Genomic DNA, 20,464 nt, shown 5'->3' on the forward strand with positions numbered 1-20,464 from the left:
GCCTGTTTCGTTATTTCCTGTCTTTATTTGTTGTAGAAATTATTTATATAATGCTAATAGTAATAATGTCTAAATTATAAATGTAAAATGTTTTATCAGTTCCAAAAGCGATTGTGGATTGCTTTTTTCATTTTAGTATCATAATTTGCCGGGCGCGGTGGCTCACGCCTGTAATCCCAGCACTTTGGGAGGCCGAGGCGGGCGGATCACAAGGTCAGGAGATCGAGACCATGGTGAAACCTCGTCTCTTCTAAAAAAAATAGAAAAAATTAGCCGGGCACAGTGGCGGGCGCCTGTAGTCCCAGCTACTCGGGAGGCTGAGGCAGGAGAATGGCGTGAACCCGGGAGGCAGAGCTTGCAGTGAGCCGAGATTGCGCCACTGCACTCCAGCCTGGGCGACAGAGCGAGACTCCGTCTCAAAAAAAAAAAAAAAAAAAAAAAAAAAAAAAAAAAAATTAGTCTTACAGTAGTATAATTTGTTGGTCATATCCATTTGAGTTTTTGTTTCTTTATCTTAATAGATATTCATACTTTGGGCCAATAAAGATTATGCCAGGTATTTTCTTCTAAAGTTCATAATTATTTACTTTTATATTTATATCTCTAATTCAACTTTACTTTAATAAAGAGTAGTGTTTCAATGTTTTGTTTATCCATATGAATAACCAGTGGTTAGAGTATAATTGGTTGATTCTTCCCCCACTCTTCTGTGTGTACCCAAATCATATAACAGCAATTATATGACATATAAAACAAATGTTTAGCTTGGAGGTATTTTGGTATTATCACAACTTTCCAATATTTCTCTCTGGCAAAGCAATATTTGTCTTCAATCTATTTCTTCAGTGTTTTTAGGGATATTTTTGGCCACTGACTTTTCCAAAATAAATGTATACATTGCTTGTTAAATTTTATTTGAAAACACATGCTAACCTTATTTTTAAAGAATCTCTGCTTATAGATACTTTTTTTAAAGAATCAATCTGCTTTTACTGACTGTATTTAAGAATGTGTATTACCTCTCAGTTAAAGTTTTCTCATATGTATTCCAACAAATACATAAAGAACAACAAATTATTCTACATAAAGCAACTACAAATATTTTCCTAGACTTATTTCTATTAGTTCTAAAGTTATCATAAATGTTAACTCTTTTAATATATATTCTCACTCTTTGTGAGAACATTTCTGTGATGACATTCAGAAATACAATTGATTTTTCTAAACTTAAATTTAGTCACCTTGGTGAATTATCTTACTTATAAAAAAATTTCTCCATAGACCCTATAGAATTTTCCATGTATCCTTTCCAATTATCTGTTAACCATGACTCTTTGGTTTTGCCATGGCAAATCATTATATCTTTTTAAAAAATTTTCCTTGCTGAAAAGGACTGTCCATACAATATTGATGAAAAATGTTCATAGACACATTCTTATATGATTTTAAAGAAAATGTAATGGGATAATTCTTAAGTAAGCAAAATTTCCTATGATCTTTCTCAAATGAGGAATTTTTTAGTTGGATTCATTATGATCAATCTAGTTTTCCCTGTAAAATAAGTTTTGCATTGAATTTTTCATAAACATTTTAAAGTTAAATTATCTTGATGAGATTTTAATTGCTCATGATTTCTATTTTCATATAAAATTGCAGAATTTATTTTGCTAATAATTTCCTTTAGAGTGGTGGTATCTAGAGCTATAAGTGAGTTTGGTCAGTATTTTTTCTGGATTTTGCATTATTTGCTTTTATTTTTTCTTTAATACCTATTGGCTTCAAATAAATTATTTAGAGAATGTTCACTTTATTTGCGGTTTAATCCTAATTTGGTTACTATAGCCTTTATTTTTTAGAAATTACTTCTAAAATTATTTGTGTTGTTGCTTTGAGGAGGCAAAATTTAAACTACTGATTCAACTGTTTTGTTTTTTTAAGTATTTTTTTAATACCTATGCCCTTCTGTTTCAATGGTCATAAGTGATTACTTTGGGAAAATTTTCCAATTATTTTATATAAATTTAAAGTTGATTGGCATGACATATTTTCCTAGTAATATGTTAGGCACTTTTGAATACATAACTTTGTCACTACATGCATTTATGCAAACTGGTTTTCTTTCTGTTTTTGTTGATAAATCCTACCAGATACTTTTCTGTTTATTGCTTTTAAACAATCAAAGTTTTGATGCTCTATTGAATGCATTTTTATTATATTGGTATTTGATTTTACCTGTATTGTATCATCTTTTTCTATTGTGGGTTTATACAGATACAGATATTTGCTAAATTATTAAGTTGGAAGTTGATTTTATTAATTTTCATCTTTTTAAGGAAACATAAGAATTTAAGGGTCTGAAATTCTTTTGAAATATGCCTTAGCTACATCTCATGAATTCCTATCAAAAAATATTCTCACAAGTACAAAATTTTAAGGTATTTTTGTACATTTTCATTTATCAATGAGATATTTACAGGTGGGATTTTAAGTTTTATTTAGATATATAATTTGTAGTTTATTTTAATGTAAATTTATAATCCAATATTTTTGTTGTCAGAAAATGTCATATGTGTATTAATTTTTTTGATGTCTGTAAGAGTTGGATGTAGGGCTTAGAAAATAATCAATATTCAAAATGTGTCTTGTGTGCTTAAAAATATTGCACATATCTAAGTTTTATTTTTTATTTTCCAGCATTTTTGAGGTATAATTGTAACCATGCAACCAGCTCCAGCTGACTAATGATTGCTTAAATTGTGTCAGGTGGTACAGAGCCAAAATTGCCCAGCCATGGTCAACAGAAAGGGCTTTAACCTCATAACTCTAAACACCACCAGCCTGGCAGAACAGCAGAGACTGTTGACATCACTAGGGACTAGCTGGGACCACTGTAAAAGCTTGACTCACCCTCAGCTCGGAGCGACAGATTCGAACGTTGTCTCCTGTCACCTTGCCAGCTGACCTGCAGTAAAGCTTTTCTTTTCTCAAAAGATAGTGTCACGGTGTTGGTTTCTATGCCCATCACACAGTAAGCCCATTGCTTGGTAATGTAATTTACAAACAAAATTCAAAAATACTTAAAGTGTACAACTTTATGTTTTGATATATGTACACACTGTTAAACGACTACCACAGTAAAATGAATTTGCATAGCAATCACCTCACATAGTTACCTTTGTGTGCATGCATGTGGGCTGATTGTATTTAAGATCTATCCCATTAACAAATTTCAATAATATAATATATTCTTATTAACCCTAGTCACCATGCTATATACTAGGTCTGCAGAATTTATTCATCTTGCATAACTTCAGTTGTGTGCTCTTTGACCAACACCTCCCTATTTCCTCCACCCTGTAGGCACTGGCAACCATTACTTTACTCTGTGCTTCTGAGAGTTCAACTTTCTTATATTCCACATATAAATGAGATTATGCAGTATTTGTCTTCCTAAACCTGGTTTCTACATTTGCATGCTGAGTTTGCAAAATGTCCACAAGATTACATGTCATTTATGACATTCAGTATGGCTATATTCTTAATTGTTTATGTTTGTTTAACTGATCAAATTCTTAGAGAACCATGCTATAATCTTGCATGCTAATGTCAAATTTCCTTTGTAAGTCTATCAGTAATTTTTCATCTGGTGTACAGAAAGTATTTACCATAAAGTAAGTTAACCTTTGTATTAACTGAAATATAAACTCTATTCAGACCTTCTTAATGTTTTGCCTAATATTATTTTTTCTGTTCCAGGATTCAATTCAGGATACCACATTTCTAGTAGTGGCAGGTTCTTAGATTTTCCTTTTTTTTCTGACTTTAATAATTTTGATGACTACTGTTTAATTATTTTGTAGAATGTCCCTCAACTTGAATTTGCCTTATGCTTTTCTAATTAGACTGGGACTTTTGGGATTTAAGGAGAAAAATCAAAGATATACAGTTCATTTTCTTCCAGTATATTAGGGGTATATACTATCAACATGACATCACCATTGAAGTTGACTTTGATCACCCAGTTGAGGAAATGACACAGGATTCTTTTGGTGCCATTTTGCTAGGCAGAAATCTCCATGGTCAGAAGTGCCTCTGACTTGGTATCACTTGGTTCTGGGCTCACCACTGGGCTCACTCTGCCCACTCAGCCCGACAGGCTGTGCTTGGTTCATGCCTGGATTTTGCAACCACTATGGGCTCTGCACTAAACCCAGGGCTGAGGCTGGCATGCCATGACCTGCTTCCACCTTGGGCGCCTGCATCTGGATGAGGGGAATTCAGTGATGCCCAAAAATTTGGAAATGCAAGCAACTGTGGAGTCCCAAGGGGTGCTATGCCTCTTTCCCAGGGAGTCCCAAGGTCTGAGTCCCCAAGGACTCAGCTTGGCAAACAAGGGTGGTGGGGGGCTTGTTGCAGTTCATTTGTGTTATGGCTTTTGTTTGTTCTCAGGCCCCACAGCATGGTGTATGGTGGGGTGGGGGCATGTTACAGTTTATTCATGTTACAGTTCATTTTTGCCACTTGTAACTTGGCGAATAGGGGTGTGTGGTGCCCAGCAGCTTGGCAAACTTGAGGGAGGGTTTATGATGTTACAGCTGCTTTCACATCATCTGTTTGGTAGGTTCTGTGTTATTGTCCCATGTCCAAGAGGAATGAGGTGCACTGACACCAGAGAGTAAGCAAGATGGAGAAGAGATTTGTTGAGCAACAGAAGGAAAGTTATCAGCAGAGAGGCGACCCAAGAGTGGGTAGCCCTCTGTGTGAGAGGGTCCCAAAAGTCAGTAGCCCAATGTGTGGCTGAGACCAGGACTTTTATGGGCTCAGAATGAGGGAGTGAATGCTGACTGGTCCATGGGTGGGCCTAGAAAAAGCACCATTTGATTGGGTAAAAGGCATTGAGGAACTTCTCACTTCAGTTGTGGCCTTTACCCAGAACTGGTAGCTCAGTTCAGGCTTTAAATTATCTTTGGTTTGAAGGTCAGGTTTCACCAGGGACCCACCCCTGTCTGCCTAGAGATGTGTCTATCTCCCGCCACTATCAGTAATAATTATCAATACTTACTCTCATTTATAAGTAGGAGCTGAATGCTTTGTACACACAGACATAGAAAGTGATATGATAGGCCTTGGAGACTAAGAAGGGAGTGAGGTTGGGAAGAAGGTGAGGGATGAGAAATTACTTAATGGGTAAAATGTACATTGTTTGGGTGACTATTACACTAAATGCCAGACTTCTATGCAATATATTCATGTAGTAAAACCGTCATTGTGTCCCTTAAAGTTATACAAACAAAACAAAGCAAAAACAGAGTATCTCATATATTTTTTTTTTTTAAATTAACTCAAAATGGATCACGGTGGGGAGCAGTGGCTCATGCTTGTAATCTCAACACTTTGGGAGGCCAAGGGGGGTGGATCACTTGAGGCCAGGAGTTCAAGACAAGCCTGGACAACATGGTGAAACACCATCTCTACTAAAAATAAAGGATAAAAACACTTGGAAGCACTATGATTTCGATGATGATTGTGCTTTTTAATCTGTGTTGTTTGTATAGTCTGCACATGTGGATTCTGCCTCCTGCAAGAAGTAGCTCACCGTGACAAAGCTGCCTTTGCTTTTATCACTTTGCAAATCAAAGAAGGGGGACATGTTGGGAACAGCCCCCCCCCCCCCAAAAAAAATCTGACCATAAACTGGCCACAAAACTGACTGTTTTGTTCAGATCAGTTGAACATAGTGTGGCCATGGCATGCAGACTGAGAGGTGCAATTTAAGCTAAACACCTTAGGGGACCAATTAATAATTACTCCATAGGAATCATTGTGCAGCACCTCTGCCTGTTGTGCAATACAATCTTCCTAAACAAATATGTTCATTTTTTCTGACCAGGTTCAATTTTGTTTACAAATAGGTTTTTGAGGGTGGTATGCCTCAATTACAGGAGCAGATTTATTATGGTAAATACTGAGATCGGAAAGCATGTGTAACTGTGTCATAGAGTGATTACATCCAAGCATTATTACCAGCCAAGATTGATAAATATGCCCAATAAGTATAATTGTTCTCTGTGTCAGCTCTTGCTGAAGGAATACTCATGGCAATGGTGGTCATCACTATCATAGCTACCATTAAATTACTCATTGTGACTGGTTGTACTGCTTTCCTCAGGTTTTCTTCCACCATCTGTGACAGTTTCTTGATCTGTCCCCAGGTGGGTGGCTGTGTTCAGTGGGTGTTGCGTGTTACAGTTGGGGTTGGGGTCCTCCTCAGCATCAGCCTCAACATGGCTGCAACCAGAGGATCCTCAGGATCCTCCCGGAATCTCTTCCTTGGCATCTGGCTCATGATAAGGTTTCAGGTGTCTTGATGGTATCCAAATCAGCTGTTGATTTTGGCCTGGAGAAACACAAGCGTACCCTCTACTCAAAGTTATTATTTTACCTATTTCCCAAACTTTTGATACCGGATCTCTCCACCAAACCAGTTGTTCTGCTTCTGTATTTGCAGCTGGTTTCTGTAGATGCTGTTCAGCTGCTGATAACATCTGACCTTTGGGAAAGCTCAAAAATTTTAAAGTTAATAATGCTAGATTCTACTGTGTATGGGCTGTCCCATAATCCCTATTTCTTCCCTTTTTTTTTTTTTTGTTTTTGTCATCAGTTGTTCATCTGTATGAATTTGTAACTGAGCATTTTCAATTAGCTCTGTGGAATGAACCATGTATGAAGAATCACAAATCACATGAATAGGCATATCAAAAGCAGTCAATACCTCAATTATAGCTATAAGCTCCACTTTCTGAGCTGAAGTACAGGGTGTCTGGAAAATTTTACCTTTTTATCCAGAATAAGAAGCTTTACCATTACTAGACCCATCTGTAAAACAATGAAAATGCTTAGCAGGATGCAAGTTGTTTACCGCAGGAATTGTAAATACAAACCGTTCACAGTCTTGCTCAGCTAAGGGAATAGTAAAGAAAGTCTTTTAAATCTATGACTATTAAAGGCCAATTTTAAGTTATCTAAAGCCTCCAGTTTCTCTTTACTCAGAGGCCATTCTTCTATCCAAATTGGCTTATCTGTTAACCGTCATAAAGGTATAGATTCTGGAGGCTTAACAATGGCCGCCATCAAAATTGATATCCCAAACCTTGGCAGGAACTTTGTCTTTCCACTTGAAGTGGTTCTTTCAAACCCTGCACATTTTTTTCTAGTCCCATACCAGGGACATACCTCATTTCATGCATCATACATTGATTCTGAGGGCTATATAATTGTTCTGGAATTAGAACTTGTGCTCCCCATTGTTGTAATAAATCTCTCCCCCATAAGCTTATAGGTGCAGAAGTTACAATTGGTTGAATAGTCCCAGGTTGTCCATCAGGTACTTCACAATGCAAAATATAACTACTTTGATATACTTCAGGGGCTTTACCAGCTCCAACTATGTTAAATTGAGTGGGTTGAATTGGCCATGTGGTGGCCAGTGCTGTATATAAATGACTGAAATGTCCATTCCTGTATCTACCAAACCTTTAAATTTCTTTCCCTGAATAGTTATTTCACAGGTAGGATATTTATCAGTAATTTGATTTACCCAATAAGCTGCTTTGCCTTGTTTATTTGTGCTTCCAAATCCTCCTGTTTGTTTAATTTCACTTTTTCCCATTCCCACATACGGCACAATCAGGAGCTGTGCTATGCACTCTCCTGACCCTGCTTTCCAGGGAACAGAAGTAGATATAACAATTTGAATTTCCCCATTGTAATCTGAATCAATGACTTCTGTATGTATTTGTATCCCTTTTAAACTTAAACTAGACCTTCCTAAAAGTAATCCTTTGTCCACACTGGCAAGGGTCCACAGACTCCTGTTGGGACCTTTTGTGGGGGTTCCCTAGGCAGAAGACTCACAGCTTTTGTGCAGCATAAATCTACTCCAGCACTACCATCTGTGGTATTTCCCAAAATCCGGTTCCCATCTTTATCAAACTTAGAGTGACACTGTTTAGCCCAATATTTTCCTTTTTTACATTTCAGACATATTTCGGGCTCAGCCATTTTCTTTTTTCCCCTATCTGGTGGCCTAACTCGCTGATGTTTTCTACATTCTTTTTAGTATGACCATGCTTTCTACAGTTAAAGCAAGCTCTAGGAAATGGAGTATTTCATTTATCCACTCTCAGTCCTGCCATTGCCTGTGCCAGCAAAGTAGCTTTATGCAGATTACCTCTGATACCATCACAGGCCTTGATATAATCAAGTAAATGTGCTTTCCCTATGCTAGGTCGCAGAGCAGCCTGGCAATTGGGATTAGCATTGTCGAAAGCTAGTAACTGCAGCACTGTATCCTAGCAGCCGAATCTGCAATCACCTTTTTAAGAGACTCCTGTAACCGAGCTATAAAATCCACATATGGTTCTTTTGGTCCCTGTTTTAGAGCACTAAAGGAAGGGTATTATTCTTCACATGAAGCTATTTTTTTACCCAAGCTCTTATGCACACTCCTCTAAGCTGTTCTATGCCATCATCCTGCATGACCACTTGTGCGTCTAAACCAACCCAGCCACCAACCCCCAATAGTTGCTCTGCAGTTATATTAATTTGAGGTTGGAGCTGTGCATTGCGAGCAACCTGAATGGAAGCTTCATCTGCCCACCAACTTTCAAATTGTAAGAACTGAGCAGGAGTTAGACAAGCTCGAGTAAGAGAGTCCCAGTCAGTAAGAATCATCCTACTGGAAACAGCAAACATTCTTTAACAGTCCCATTACAAAAGGAGAACCTGGTCCATGCTGATTTATAGCTTGTTTAAATTCTTTGAGTAATTTAAAAGAAAAAGGCTCAAATGTAGCTATAATATTTCCCTGTTGATCTGGGGGGTGTATTCTAACAGGGAACTGCTGAGCCTCTAAATCACCATCTCATCTAGCTTCCTGAATTTCTACCTAAATAGGACTAAGAGCGGTCGCTCGAGGCCCTGCTCGAACAGTCACTGGGCAACTACTTTTCACCTAGTGTCCTCTAGAAAAGAAAGACCTGGAGGGCCATTTTCTTCAAAATAATAATGAGGGGGTGCAGAAGGGTACAGATGAACCTCTCCCTCCTTTGCCACTTTAGCTTTAGCTGGCAAATAAACCTTCTCTGTAACCTCTTCTGTTACTTTGTTATACTCTCCTTCCTCCTCATCATCAGTGTGAAAAAGTTCCAAAGTGGAATGAACCAGACCCCACACTTGTCCCATTGTTACCCTGACACTTCTGAGCTCCCCTTCTTACACACTACGGGGATTGCTTTAAGAGTACTCGGGTGTCCTCCAGCAAGTTCCATATTCTCCAACCGTTGCTCCAGTGACCCTTCAACCTGAATTCGAGCCCCCATGATGGACGCCACTTGTCGAGACCAACTCAGTTGGGGAGATCCTAACCCAGTGGTGCTAGAGGAATTAAAGACACACACACACACAGAAATATAGAGGTGTGAAGTGGGAAATCAGGGGTCTCACAGCCTTCAGAGCTGAAAGCTGCAAACAGAGACTTACCCACGTATTTATTAACAGCAAGCCAGTCATTAGCATTGTTTCTATAGATATTTGATTAACTAAAAGTATCCGTTATGGGAAACGAAGGGATGGGATGAAATAAAGGGGTGGGTCTGACTAGTTATCTGCAGCAGGAACATGCCCTTAAGGCACAGATCGCTCATGCTATTGTTTGTGGTTTAATAATGCCTTTAAGCAGTTTTCCTTCCCAGGTGGGCCAGTGTTCCTTGCCCTCATTCCGGTAAATCTATAACTTTCCAGCATGGGCATTACGGCCATTATTAACATGTCACAGTGCTGCAGAGATTTTGTTTATGGCCAGTTTTGGGGCCAGTTTATGGCCAGTTTTGGGGCCAGTTTATGGCCAGATTTTGGGAGGCCTGTTCCCAACACAATGTGATGTGTGCCTGTAGTCCTAGCTACTTGGGAAGCTGAGACATGACAATTGCTAGAACCCAGAAGGCAGGGGTTATAGTGACCCGAGATTGTGCTACCGTACTCCAGTCTGGGTGACAGAGCGAGACTCTGTCTCAAAAATTAAAAAAAAAAAAAATTTTTTATAATGAACCACCAACATAAGTGTAAGGCATAAAACTATACAATTTTAAAATAAAAAATAAGAGAAAATTAATCTGACCTTTAGCTGGCAAATAAACCTGCTCTGTAACCTCTTCTGTTACTTCATTATACTCTCTTTCCTCCTCATCATCAGTGTGAAAAAGTTCCAAGGTGGAATGAATCAGACCCCACACTTGTCCCATTGTTACCCTGACGCTTCCGAGCTCCCCTTCTTACACACTACGGGGATTGCTTTAAGAGTACTTGGGTGTCCTCCAACTAGTTGCATATTCTCCAACCATTGCTCCAGTGGCCCTCCAACCTGAAAGGCTGGTGAAGAGTTCTTAGACTTGACATCAAAATTACAAGCCATAAAAGAAAAAATCTAAATTATATCTTATCAAAATTAATTGTTTTTATTCTATAAAAGCACCCATTAAGCTGTAGGCTTGAAGAAAATATTTCTAAACCACATTTCTGACAAAGGACTCATGTCTAAAATATATGAAGAACTTCCAAAACTCACTGCTAGGAAAAAAAAAAAAGCCCATTAGAAAATAGACAAAAGACATGAGCAGACATTTCTCTGGCATCTAAGTGTATTAAAACATGTCGGTATTATTAGCTATTAGGAAAATGCTAATTTAAGGCCATAATGAAATATTCCTGCATGCCTATCACAATAGCTAATTTTTTTAAATGACAATAACAAATGCTGACTAGAATCTGGAAAACCTGATTACTCATATATTGTTGCTAGGAATGTCAGATAGCACAGCTTCTCTGAAAACAGTTTGTCAGTTTCTCTTCCTGCCTTCCTGCCTCTCCTTCATTCTTTCCTCCCTCCCTCCTTCCCTCCCTCCCTCCCCCCTTCTCCCTCTTTCTTTCTTCTTTCTTTCTTTCTTTCTTTCTTTCTTTCTTTCTTTCTTTCTTTCTTTCTTTCTTTCTTTCTTTCTCTCTCTCTCCTTCCTTCCTTCCTTCCTTCCTTCCTTCCTTCCTTCCTTCCTTCCTTCCTTCCTTCCTTCTTTCCTTCTTTTGAAGGAGTTTCACTCTTGTTGTCCGTGCTGGAGTGCAATGGTGTGATCTTGGCTCACCACAACCTCCACCTTGAACCAGGTTCAAGTGATTCTCCTGCCTCAACCTCCAGAGTAGCTGGGATTACAGGCATGTGCCACCACACCTGGCTAATTTTCTACTTTTAGTTGAGACGGGGTTTCTCCATGTTGGTCAGGCTGGTCTCAAACTCCCGACCTCAGGTGATCCATCTGCTTCAGCCTCCCAAAGTGCTGGGATTATAGGCGTGAGCCACTGTGCGTGGCCCATTTGTCAGTTTCTTACAAACTAAACATGTGTGTTGGTGATACCAGCCCCACACCACCCAGAGGTACCCTGAGTCTGGCAGAGACAAAGGAGTTAGAAAGAGATAGAATAAACATTTAAAAGGCGGGTCCAGGGGACTGGAGCATCAGATGCTTGCTCACAGCCCAGAGCTCTTGGGCTCCACCTAATTTATTGGTTTACAAGCTCTTTGTTCTTAGGGCAGATGGGAAGGAGAGGAAGGAATGAGGAAAAGGATTAATCAGTGAAGGAGAATTTGTGAGTCATTCAATAAGATGTATAGTAGTGGCAGTTTCTGTGAATTTCCTTGAGCAAAGGCGTGCGTCTGAACTACTTAAGATCTTTAACTTGTTGGGACTGAAATGGGTGGGAGGGTGGGAGCTTGTTTCAGGAGGAGCCAAGGTGTTTGATTATACTCCACTGCTTCAAGGGAGTGTTATCTCCCTGAGCAACCTATGGAATGTCGCTGAGCGGTTATGCTCTCAGGGCATAAAGACATGAAGGCAATAAGGAGACTTTTCTCCTCAGAGGCCACCCATGGCTTCCCATGGGTGTCTCACACAGGGGAGACCAACTCAACTGGCACCCCAGACACTCTCTTTCCCACAATGCGCTTAGCATATAACCCAGCAATTGCACTCCTGGACGTTTATACTAGAAAAATAAAAATGTATGTTCACACAAAGTTTTGCATGTGAATGTTTCTAAAAGCTTTGTTTGTAATAGTCAAACTACAAAAACAACACAGACGTCCTTCAACAGTTGAATGGTTAAAGAAACTGCAGTACATCAATACCATGAGATACCATGTAGCAATAAAAGGGAAGGAACTATTGATACACACAACTTGATGGCTCTCCGGGGGATTTTGTTGAGTGAAAAAAGCCAGTTCCAAATGATTACATCCTTTAAGATTCCATCGAATTAACTTTATTAAAATGAGATGATTATAGTCCTGAAGAAGGCATTAGTGGTTTCTAGGGATTAAGTGAGAAAGGAAAAAAAATTTTTATCTGAGAAATGGGGAGCCTCTTTAAATTATCAAGCTCAGGGAGGCATTTAAAGTGTCATGTCAGTCAGGTCACACTCCCCCTTGAGCTAAATAATTACCTCTTGAAGCCGCTTGCTATGCTCTAGACTAACTCATGCCAAGTAGCCATAAATGCCATACACTCAATATCTCAACAATGTATAGCCAATCACTAATCAATGTTATTTTGCAAGCCAGTGACAATTCCTGATGAGCAATTTACATAATTGCCCCCTCTCCTGATTCATCATTTTTTTCGTTAAAACCTTGAGCCTCTCCTTTGTTCTCTGGAACACTCTCCATGGCAACCTAGAACTGTGCCCTGGATTGTAGTCCCAGGCTGCAGTCCCAAACCTTGGCCTAAATAAACCCTCTGTATTAATTTAGCATTAACTCCTGTCTTTTAGGGCAATGTAGTGATGGGTGAAGAGGGAGGTTGCAACTTATAAAGGGTCACACAAGGGAGGTTTGTCCTTTAGCTTTACTGCAGTGGTGACTCTACAAATTCACACATGATAAAATCACCAAGGACTAATTGCACACACACACACACTTACATGACTACATTTAAAACCAATAATATTGGAATACAGTCAATGGTTTATATTAATATTCTCCTACTGCAATATTTGACTTTATCTAACCAAGGTGTTACCACTGGGTGACACTGGGTAAAAAGTGTGTGGGCTCTATTATTTCTCACAACTGCATATGAACATACAGTTATGCAAATAATATAAATAAATCACTTAGACCAAATGTATCTTTTAGGTATTAAAAAAGTTAAAACCTTTATAATAATATTAAGAATTATCATCATTATTATTAGTCACTTGTAGTCTGAAGCCTGAGCCCTTCCTCCTTATCTTCTCTCTAAACTATTGCAAAATATTGGATCAAAGTTTGGTTTTCTTCTAAAAAGTTCATGAATCTTCTTAAAAACTCATTCTGAACTGATTATCAATTACTTCTGCCTTAGCTCGGTTTTATTTCACTGAATAGCCACCTTGTAGCTATTTAAACAGAACTCACTTATGATGCACCAAGGACTGTATCTTCCCCAAGAGACATATTCATAATTTATATTCCCATCCATTTTAAAGTGATTCATTCTTGTCATAACATTGTCTTACTAATTAGAGTCACATTTCTTCACCATTCCCTTCCAAATCTCTCAAATGTGACATCTAAACAGCCTCCTTTTAAGACTTGTATTCATCTATAAATGACTCCTTCAAGGTCATTGATACCTTTTTGCACTGCTGAGAACACTTTCTAAGTCCATTACTTTCTATAAACCTGACATAAATAAGTCCACATTAACATTTTCCAGTCGTCATTCACAGGAGTAGTAGAGTTTTGAAATTAAATCAGTAAAATAAAAGTCAGAAAATCTTCCAACTCAATGATCCTATTGATTTACTGAGAATGTTTAAACACCTAAGGTAGTGGTATTTTTTTTTCAAAGAAATCAGTTTCATATGATTTTTTTTTTTTTTTGCAATGGCAAATACTACTTTTAAATTAGCTCAATTTATTAATATTGAGATGTGAGTACTGGGAACAGAAGAGTGTGATCCCTTTAAATGATATGGAAGTGGGTAAGGGAAGTGCTGGGTAAACCAGGGCATGGTCTCTGGCTAGGGCCCTACCCCAGGGACCTAGGTGGATACAGGCACTTCTGCCTTCGCACCCAAATGTTGCATTTTCCATGACCACCCTGGCCCACCACGCCCCCCATCCTGGGCCTATAAAAACCCGAGACCCTAGCAGGCAGACAGAGCTGCGGGACAGCGACAGGAACACATTAGCAGAAAAAGACAAGTGACTGGACATCAAGAGGACATCGAGGGGAGCACACCAGTGAAAGAGCAAACCAACAGATGCTGGCACCCCCGCAGGCCACTGATCAGTGGAACAAGGCTGAGTTTGGCCGGGGCAATTGGAGGAGAGCCGGGCCGCTGAGCAGCCCAGCTCTAGGCTAAGACCATCTCCCTTCTGGCTCTCCCACCTGCGAGAGCTACTTCTTCTCCACAAAACTTTGCACCCATTCCCCAAGCCCGCGTGTGATCTGATTCTTTCAGTACCCCAAGGCAAGAACCCCCAAATACAGAAATCCCTCTGTCCTTGTGACAGGGTAGAGGGTCTAATTGAGTTGGTCTACACAAGCTGACTAAGCATGGCAAAATTAAAAAACCAAAACTAAAAGAGCACCCTGTAACACACACCCACCGGGGCTTCAGCTGTAAACATTCACTTCTAGACACTGCCGTGGAGATTAAGCCCCACAGCCTGTTGTCTTTATGACCGCCTAGAGGTTTGAGTAGTGGGGCACTGAAGAAGCAAGCCACACCCCATCACGCGCCCTGTGAGGAGGACAAGGGAACCTTTCCCATTTCAATATTATTAAGACTGCTTGCTAATAACGAGATTTGAAATGGGTACTCTTTCAAAATGTTAATATACATAATATGCCCGTGCCTTTATGTTTTTTACAATTAACGTTATTATGTGTTTCTTGCCTTGAGATCCTTTCCAAGGTGCCCAACTATATTAGTTGCTTTTTGAGTTACTTCTTGAATTGAGGTGTCTTCAAGACATTAAGCCGAACACAACAAATAAGTTTCAAAGGAGTTTGTTTTTAGTGCTCTCTATGTAAACTCTTTAAATGTTCTGACCTAACGTCTCAGGCCAACTTCTATTTTTGCTTTTGAGAAGCCTCACTTTAGGGAGCAGTTGGATCCTCTTATCCATTTTATGTTTCAAAATCTAAGCCTCTAAGCAGACATTCCATGTTTAAAGGGCTCCCAGAACTCCTGTGAGGTGAAAGTAGAGGTGGGGAAATGTGGTTTGGTCACTGTGACAGTTGCCCACTTGCTTTTGTCACACAAAGGCAAACCCTCAAGCTCTTGCATAATGGAAGGAATGATTGAGGCTAGGCCTCATGCTTTTTATAATGTGGGATTTTTATGCTATGTTGTATTTTTCTTTCATCTTTTTCTGGCATGCTAACTATTTTGCATACATAATCTCTTAACTGATTTCATTTGCTCAGGGATCATAAACATTTTATATGCTATTGAAAGAAATTTTGCCTTTGATGTAGGATGCCTGGAGCTTAAATTTAAAATGTATCATTCATTACTGCACATTTTTCAACATTCTGAAATATATTTCAACCAAAACTGTATCACAAACCAGAATAAGTAATGCTGATATGCTGTTTGAAAGTTACAAGGACTAGGTCATTATCACCACTAAAATCACCCCTGTTTTGCCTCTATATGGATGGATTCACATAGAAGTCTAAGTAAAAGAGAATTAAAATATAGCTAAGATGTTTAATTCTCTATTTCATATAATTATGTATAATAATACAAATAAAATAGTCTGTTGAATCATAATGGTGTTCAAATAATATAATTTTAGCAACTCTATCTTTAGGAATGGAGGATAGAGTGCAGACTATCCTTTAATAAATATAATGGCAATAACTAATGGAGTCACCCCTTGGCATCTAGTGAGGATTGGATCCAAGACCCAGCGATACTAAAATCCATGGATGCTGAAGTCCCTTATATAAAATGGCTCACTATTTGCATATAATCTATACACATTGTCTCCTATAGTTTAAATCATGTTTAGGTTATTTATAATACTTAATATATCAATGTCATGTCAATTGTTATCATACTGTATTTTAATTTGTGGTTTAAAAAATTTTTAAATATTTTTGATTAGTGTTTGGTTGAATTTATTGATATGAAACCAATGAATAGATGGCTGACTATATACAGATGCATCTTTTCAGTTAGTGAAGAAATTTTGTAAACATAGTTGACTGTAATAACACACACACACACACACATGCACACAACACAGTTCATGTCTTTCCAATCAGAAAACAAACACAGATTAGGTTAGCTTTTCTCAATAAATCTTCTTAGATTATACTTTCTTCATAGTTTCCAGTTGTCTATCAAATGGTTCTTAAATCCTTTGGCAGTTTCAGAAGAAATGGCAGAGGCAAGTTGGTCTACAAACATTCCTCAATTTGCATGTATTTCCCATGGATAGTTTTACCTAGAGATTTTCTGATGTGTGTCAGTACCTTAGGTCATTTCAAGCAAAAAAGAAGGTTCAGTAAAGCCGATCCTAATGCAAAAGGTTGATATGTTTTAATCATGAATTTTTGCATTCAGCACTATTTATTTGTATTAATGACATTTTTGTTGCATCCTTAATTTTGTACCTAATAGGAAAACAAGCATGGCTAATAACTGAATTGGTTCATATCTAACTTAAGTTAGTTAGGTACCATTCCTCTTGGACAACCTATTTCCACATTCATACATTATTGCTTATTTTTGTTGTATTCCTCTTATTAAAATATCATTCATTGTGCCAGCAATTCATCAACATGCATCACTGACTTAAAAGGATTAATTAAAGCAAAGAATAGTAATTCCTAATAAAGATAAAACTAACATATAAAGTATAAAAATAAACAACTGATAATAATAGAAATGGAAATGGTGAACATAAATCAAGAAATGTGATTTGGAATATGAGTGAGAAGAAAATATTGAAATGTTCTGATTGCACAAACATTCTGAAAAAGCAGACTTTGACTAGAAAGAACAAAAATAATTATCTAAAAATTATTGTTCTAATACTGAAAATCCTTAGTTTCCTGCATATTATCTTTTACAAATTTTATTAGAAAATGGCATAAATCTAATAAATGTATCATTCTCATTTTCTGAAAATTTTGGTTATCTAAAATCTGAATTTAGGTTTTCTAATACATTAATTTTTACCCAGAAGGCTTACAGAAAACCTAAACTAAGGAAATATCATTTAAAGGAATACCAGTAATAGCAAAAACTTACTCAAGTTACTTTATTACTAGCCAGGCACAGTGACCCACACCTGCAATCTCAGCACTTTGGGAGGCCAAGGAGGCTGAGGAGGAAGAATTGCTTGAGCCCCAGGAGTTTGAGGTTACCGTGAGCTATGATCATGCCACTGCACTCCAGCCTGGGTGACAGGGTGAGACAAGTGAGACCCTTTCTCTCAAAAAGAAAGAAACAAAAACTCTTACTGAGAAAATTAACAACTTGTACCAAAGTTAATTTTTAAAAATCTTATGATTTAGGAAGAAACAGAATGGATGTTGGCAGAATTAGTTATCATTATAATGATGTGGAAGTTGCACAAAAGTGGAAGAATAATTATTCTTACATAAGTGAAGTCATAAGAGAACAGGAGGCATCCCCTGCCTCAGCCTCCCGAGTAGCTGGGATTACAGGCATCCGCTACCATGCCCCACTAAATTTTTTTGTATTTTCAGTAGAGACGGGCTTTCATCATATTAGCCAGGATGGTCTCCATCTCCTGACCTCATGATCCGCCTGCCTCGGCCTCCCAAAGTGCTGGGATTACAGGCATAAGCCACTGCACCTGGCGAGAACATGAAGCATCTCTTAGCGTACATGTGGTAGTCATTTAACGGAGAGTGCTTTCTTGGTGGTTTTCACTAAGTGAGAAAGTTTCTCATATTTACTGAACATTCTTTTTGAGTCATGGCAGAGACTGAAATTATATTTCAGAATTAGACTGCATTTCCAGATACAGCAAGAAAGTGCCTTAATGCCAGCCAGCAGAATTGTCTGTTATATCCACAGAAAATCCTTGGTGATGGATAGCAGACTTCAGGGTCAAAAGACCCAGGGCAAGTATGGCTTCGGTCAATTCTCGACATGACTGCTGGATTGTCAGTCGTGAATGGGCAGCAGGACCAAGCCAGACTTAAACAGATTTGTTCTCTGTCCAAGGGACAGACACACACTACATTTATGAAAATGAGAGGATTTTAAAAATTCTTCAGATAGGCATATCTTAGCTTATTTGGTTCACTGAAATTCCTGACACTCTCACTTCACTGATGAAGTTTTTTTTTTTTTTTTTTTTTTTTTAAATGTTCAGAAAAAGTTATTACAGTTTCTTAAGAAAGCAAACTGTGGAAAAAGAAACTTGACAATTGAATAATTGAATTTTACCCAATTGTTAAGTCTTTGAAAACCATGTCTAAATTCAACAGCAAAGCATGGTGAAATTTATTCCAGACATGAATGCAACCAAAGAGATGATAGAAGATTATTTCCTTGCTTTCTTCAAAGCCAAAAATTTAGACTTTCAGTATATTTATTACTCATGTACCATGAAAAATGTCTTCAAAGTTTCTGAAGTTGTCAAAGGCAAGTTGTTTCCAGTACTGTTTTACAAAGCTTCCAACACCCCTTCTTTTTCCTAGGAGTATGATTTTGAATTAGAAATGTCTGCCTTAAAGATTAATTAGAAAAACTAATGGTATATTAAACCTTGCTTATTGCTCAAGCTTTTTCTTTTTGAGTTTTACATAGATTCATTTGTGAAGAATTGCAGAGAGTATAACTTTCTGATATGAGTGTGCAAACATACACGTGTATACAAAATGCTTATTATTGCAACTTTAGTTTTTCTTAAATTTGTTTTTTCATCTGTGGTATAAACATGATTAACTGATCCACAGTAGCCAAAAGTCTGAGAAATGTTATTCTAAATGTAATATAATTTATAATTTTATTTTTACTTTAATACAATATGGCATACATAACAATTGATTAACTGTTGTCATTTAATTGATTAAATATTAATTAACAAAAATTGATTGTGAAATTAACAGTTCAAATTAATATGTTGTTTGCTTTATGATTCTTGTCTCATCATATTTGTGAGGAAAAAAGTAGCTACAAATTTTTTTTAGTCCTATAGATTATCTCTAATTGCTAGGAAAATAAGGAATTTACCTCATCTGGTATATCTTAAGACCTTGCTGTTCAAAGTTGTGTGTATTTTATCCTAAGGTCGGAAGGTTTGTAGGTTATAAGTAGAAAGGAGGACTTTTTTGAATTATATATTTAGAAAATCATTTTGTAGAGATAAGCAATGGGGAATGCTAGAATAAATCACAGCTACTGGATTAAAGTCAGTGACATCAGTATGAACCATTTAGCTTAATATAAATACTGATGGATATCCATGCATACATACATATGTGTGTGTGTGTGTGTGTGTGTGTGTGTGTGTATGCTACAGAGGTGTGAATAGATACAATTAGTATCCATTCATACATGTGTTTCATAGTTCTATGCACTAAAAATGTCTAGAAATAATAACATCCCAGAAGCACATCCAGTGCCCTTATCTTGATTTCTGATACCGTTCTCCAAGTATAGGAACGAGAACTCTTTGGAGAAATGGCTCATTCAAGGGCTGGGAAAGAGATTATACAAGATGAGACTAGAACGTCTTGCAGATCCAAAAAGTAAGGAAGAACTAAAAAATAAAATGATAGGGTTGATTGAAAGAGATACAGGAGCCAAGTGAAAGAGCTCTCGATGGCAAGCTGGAAACATTGAAGTGAAAATAAATAAAATCATATTGGCAAATCACCCAAAGTATAAAATAAATGATAATGAGTTCTTACCAATATAATTAAATGACTAAATAAATAAGTAAATGGAGGAGAAGAGAAAAATCTCCCAAGGAGAATACCAAATTATCTACATATTCCTTCTTCAAGAAACTAGACCACTAAAGGGACAACCCTTAGCAACTTGTTTACAAAGAGTATAGTAAAGAAGTGAGAGGAAGTAAGTTGACATGGAGGCACCTGAGGAACACTACCTCAGTCAGATGATCAAGGGGAGCATCATCAGTGATGAGTCACATGACAGCACCGCCCTTGACACACATGACATGTTGGAATTGCACTTACCTCTGTCGTCTTCTCCCCAAAACACAAAACCCCAGCCTGACTTTGAGAAAAACATCAGAGAAACACAAGCTGAGTGACATTTTACTGAATGTCTCTGACCAATACTCCTAGAAACTATCGAGGTCATCAAAATCAAAGAACATTTGAGAAACTGGCACAACCCAGAGCAGTCTAAG

The sequence above is a fragment of the Chlorocebus sabaeus genome, chromosome 8 (genome assembly GCF_047675955.1).
Source record: "Chlorocebus sabaeus isolate Y175 chromosome 8, mChlSab1.0.hap1, whole genome shotgun sequence".
Taxonomy (NCBI): Eukaryota; Metazoa; Chordata; class Mammalia; order Primates; family Cercopithecidae; genus Chlorocebus; species Chlorocebus sabaeus.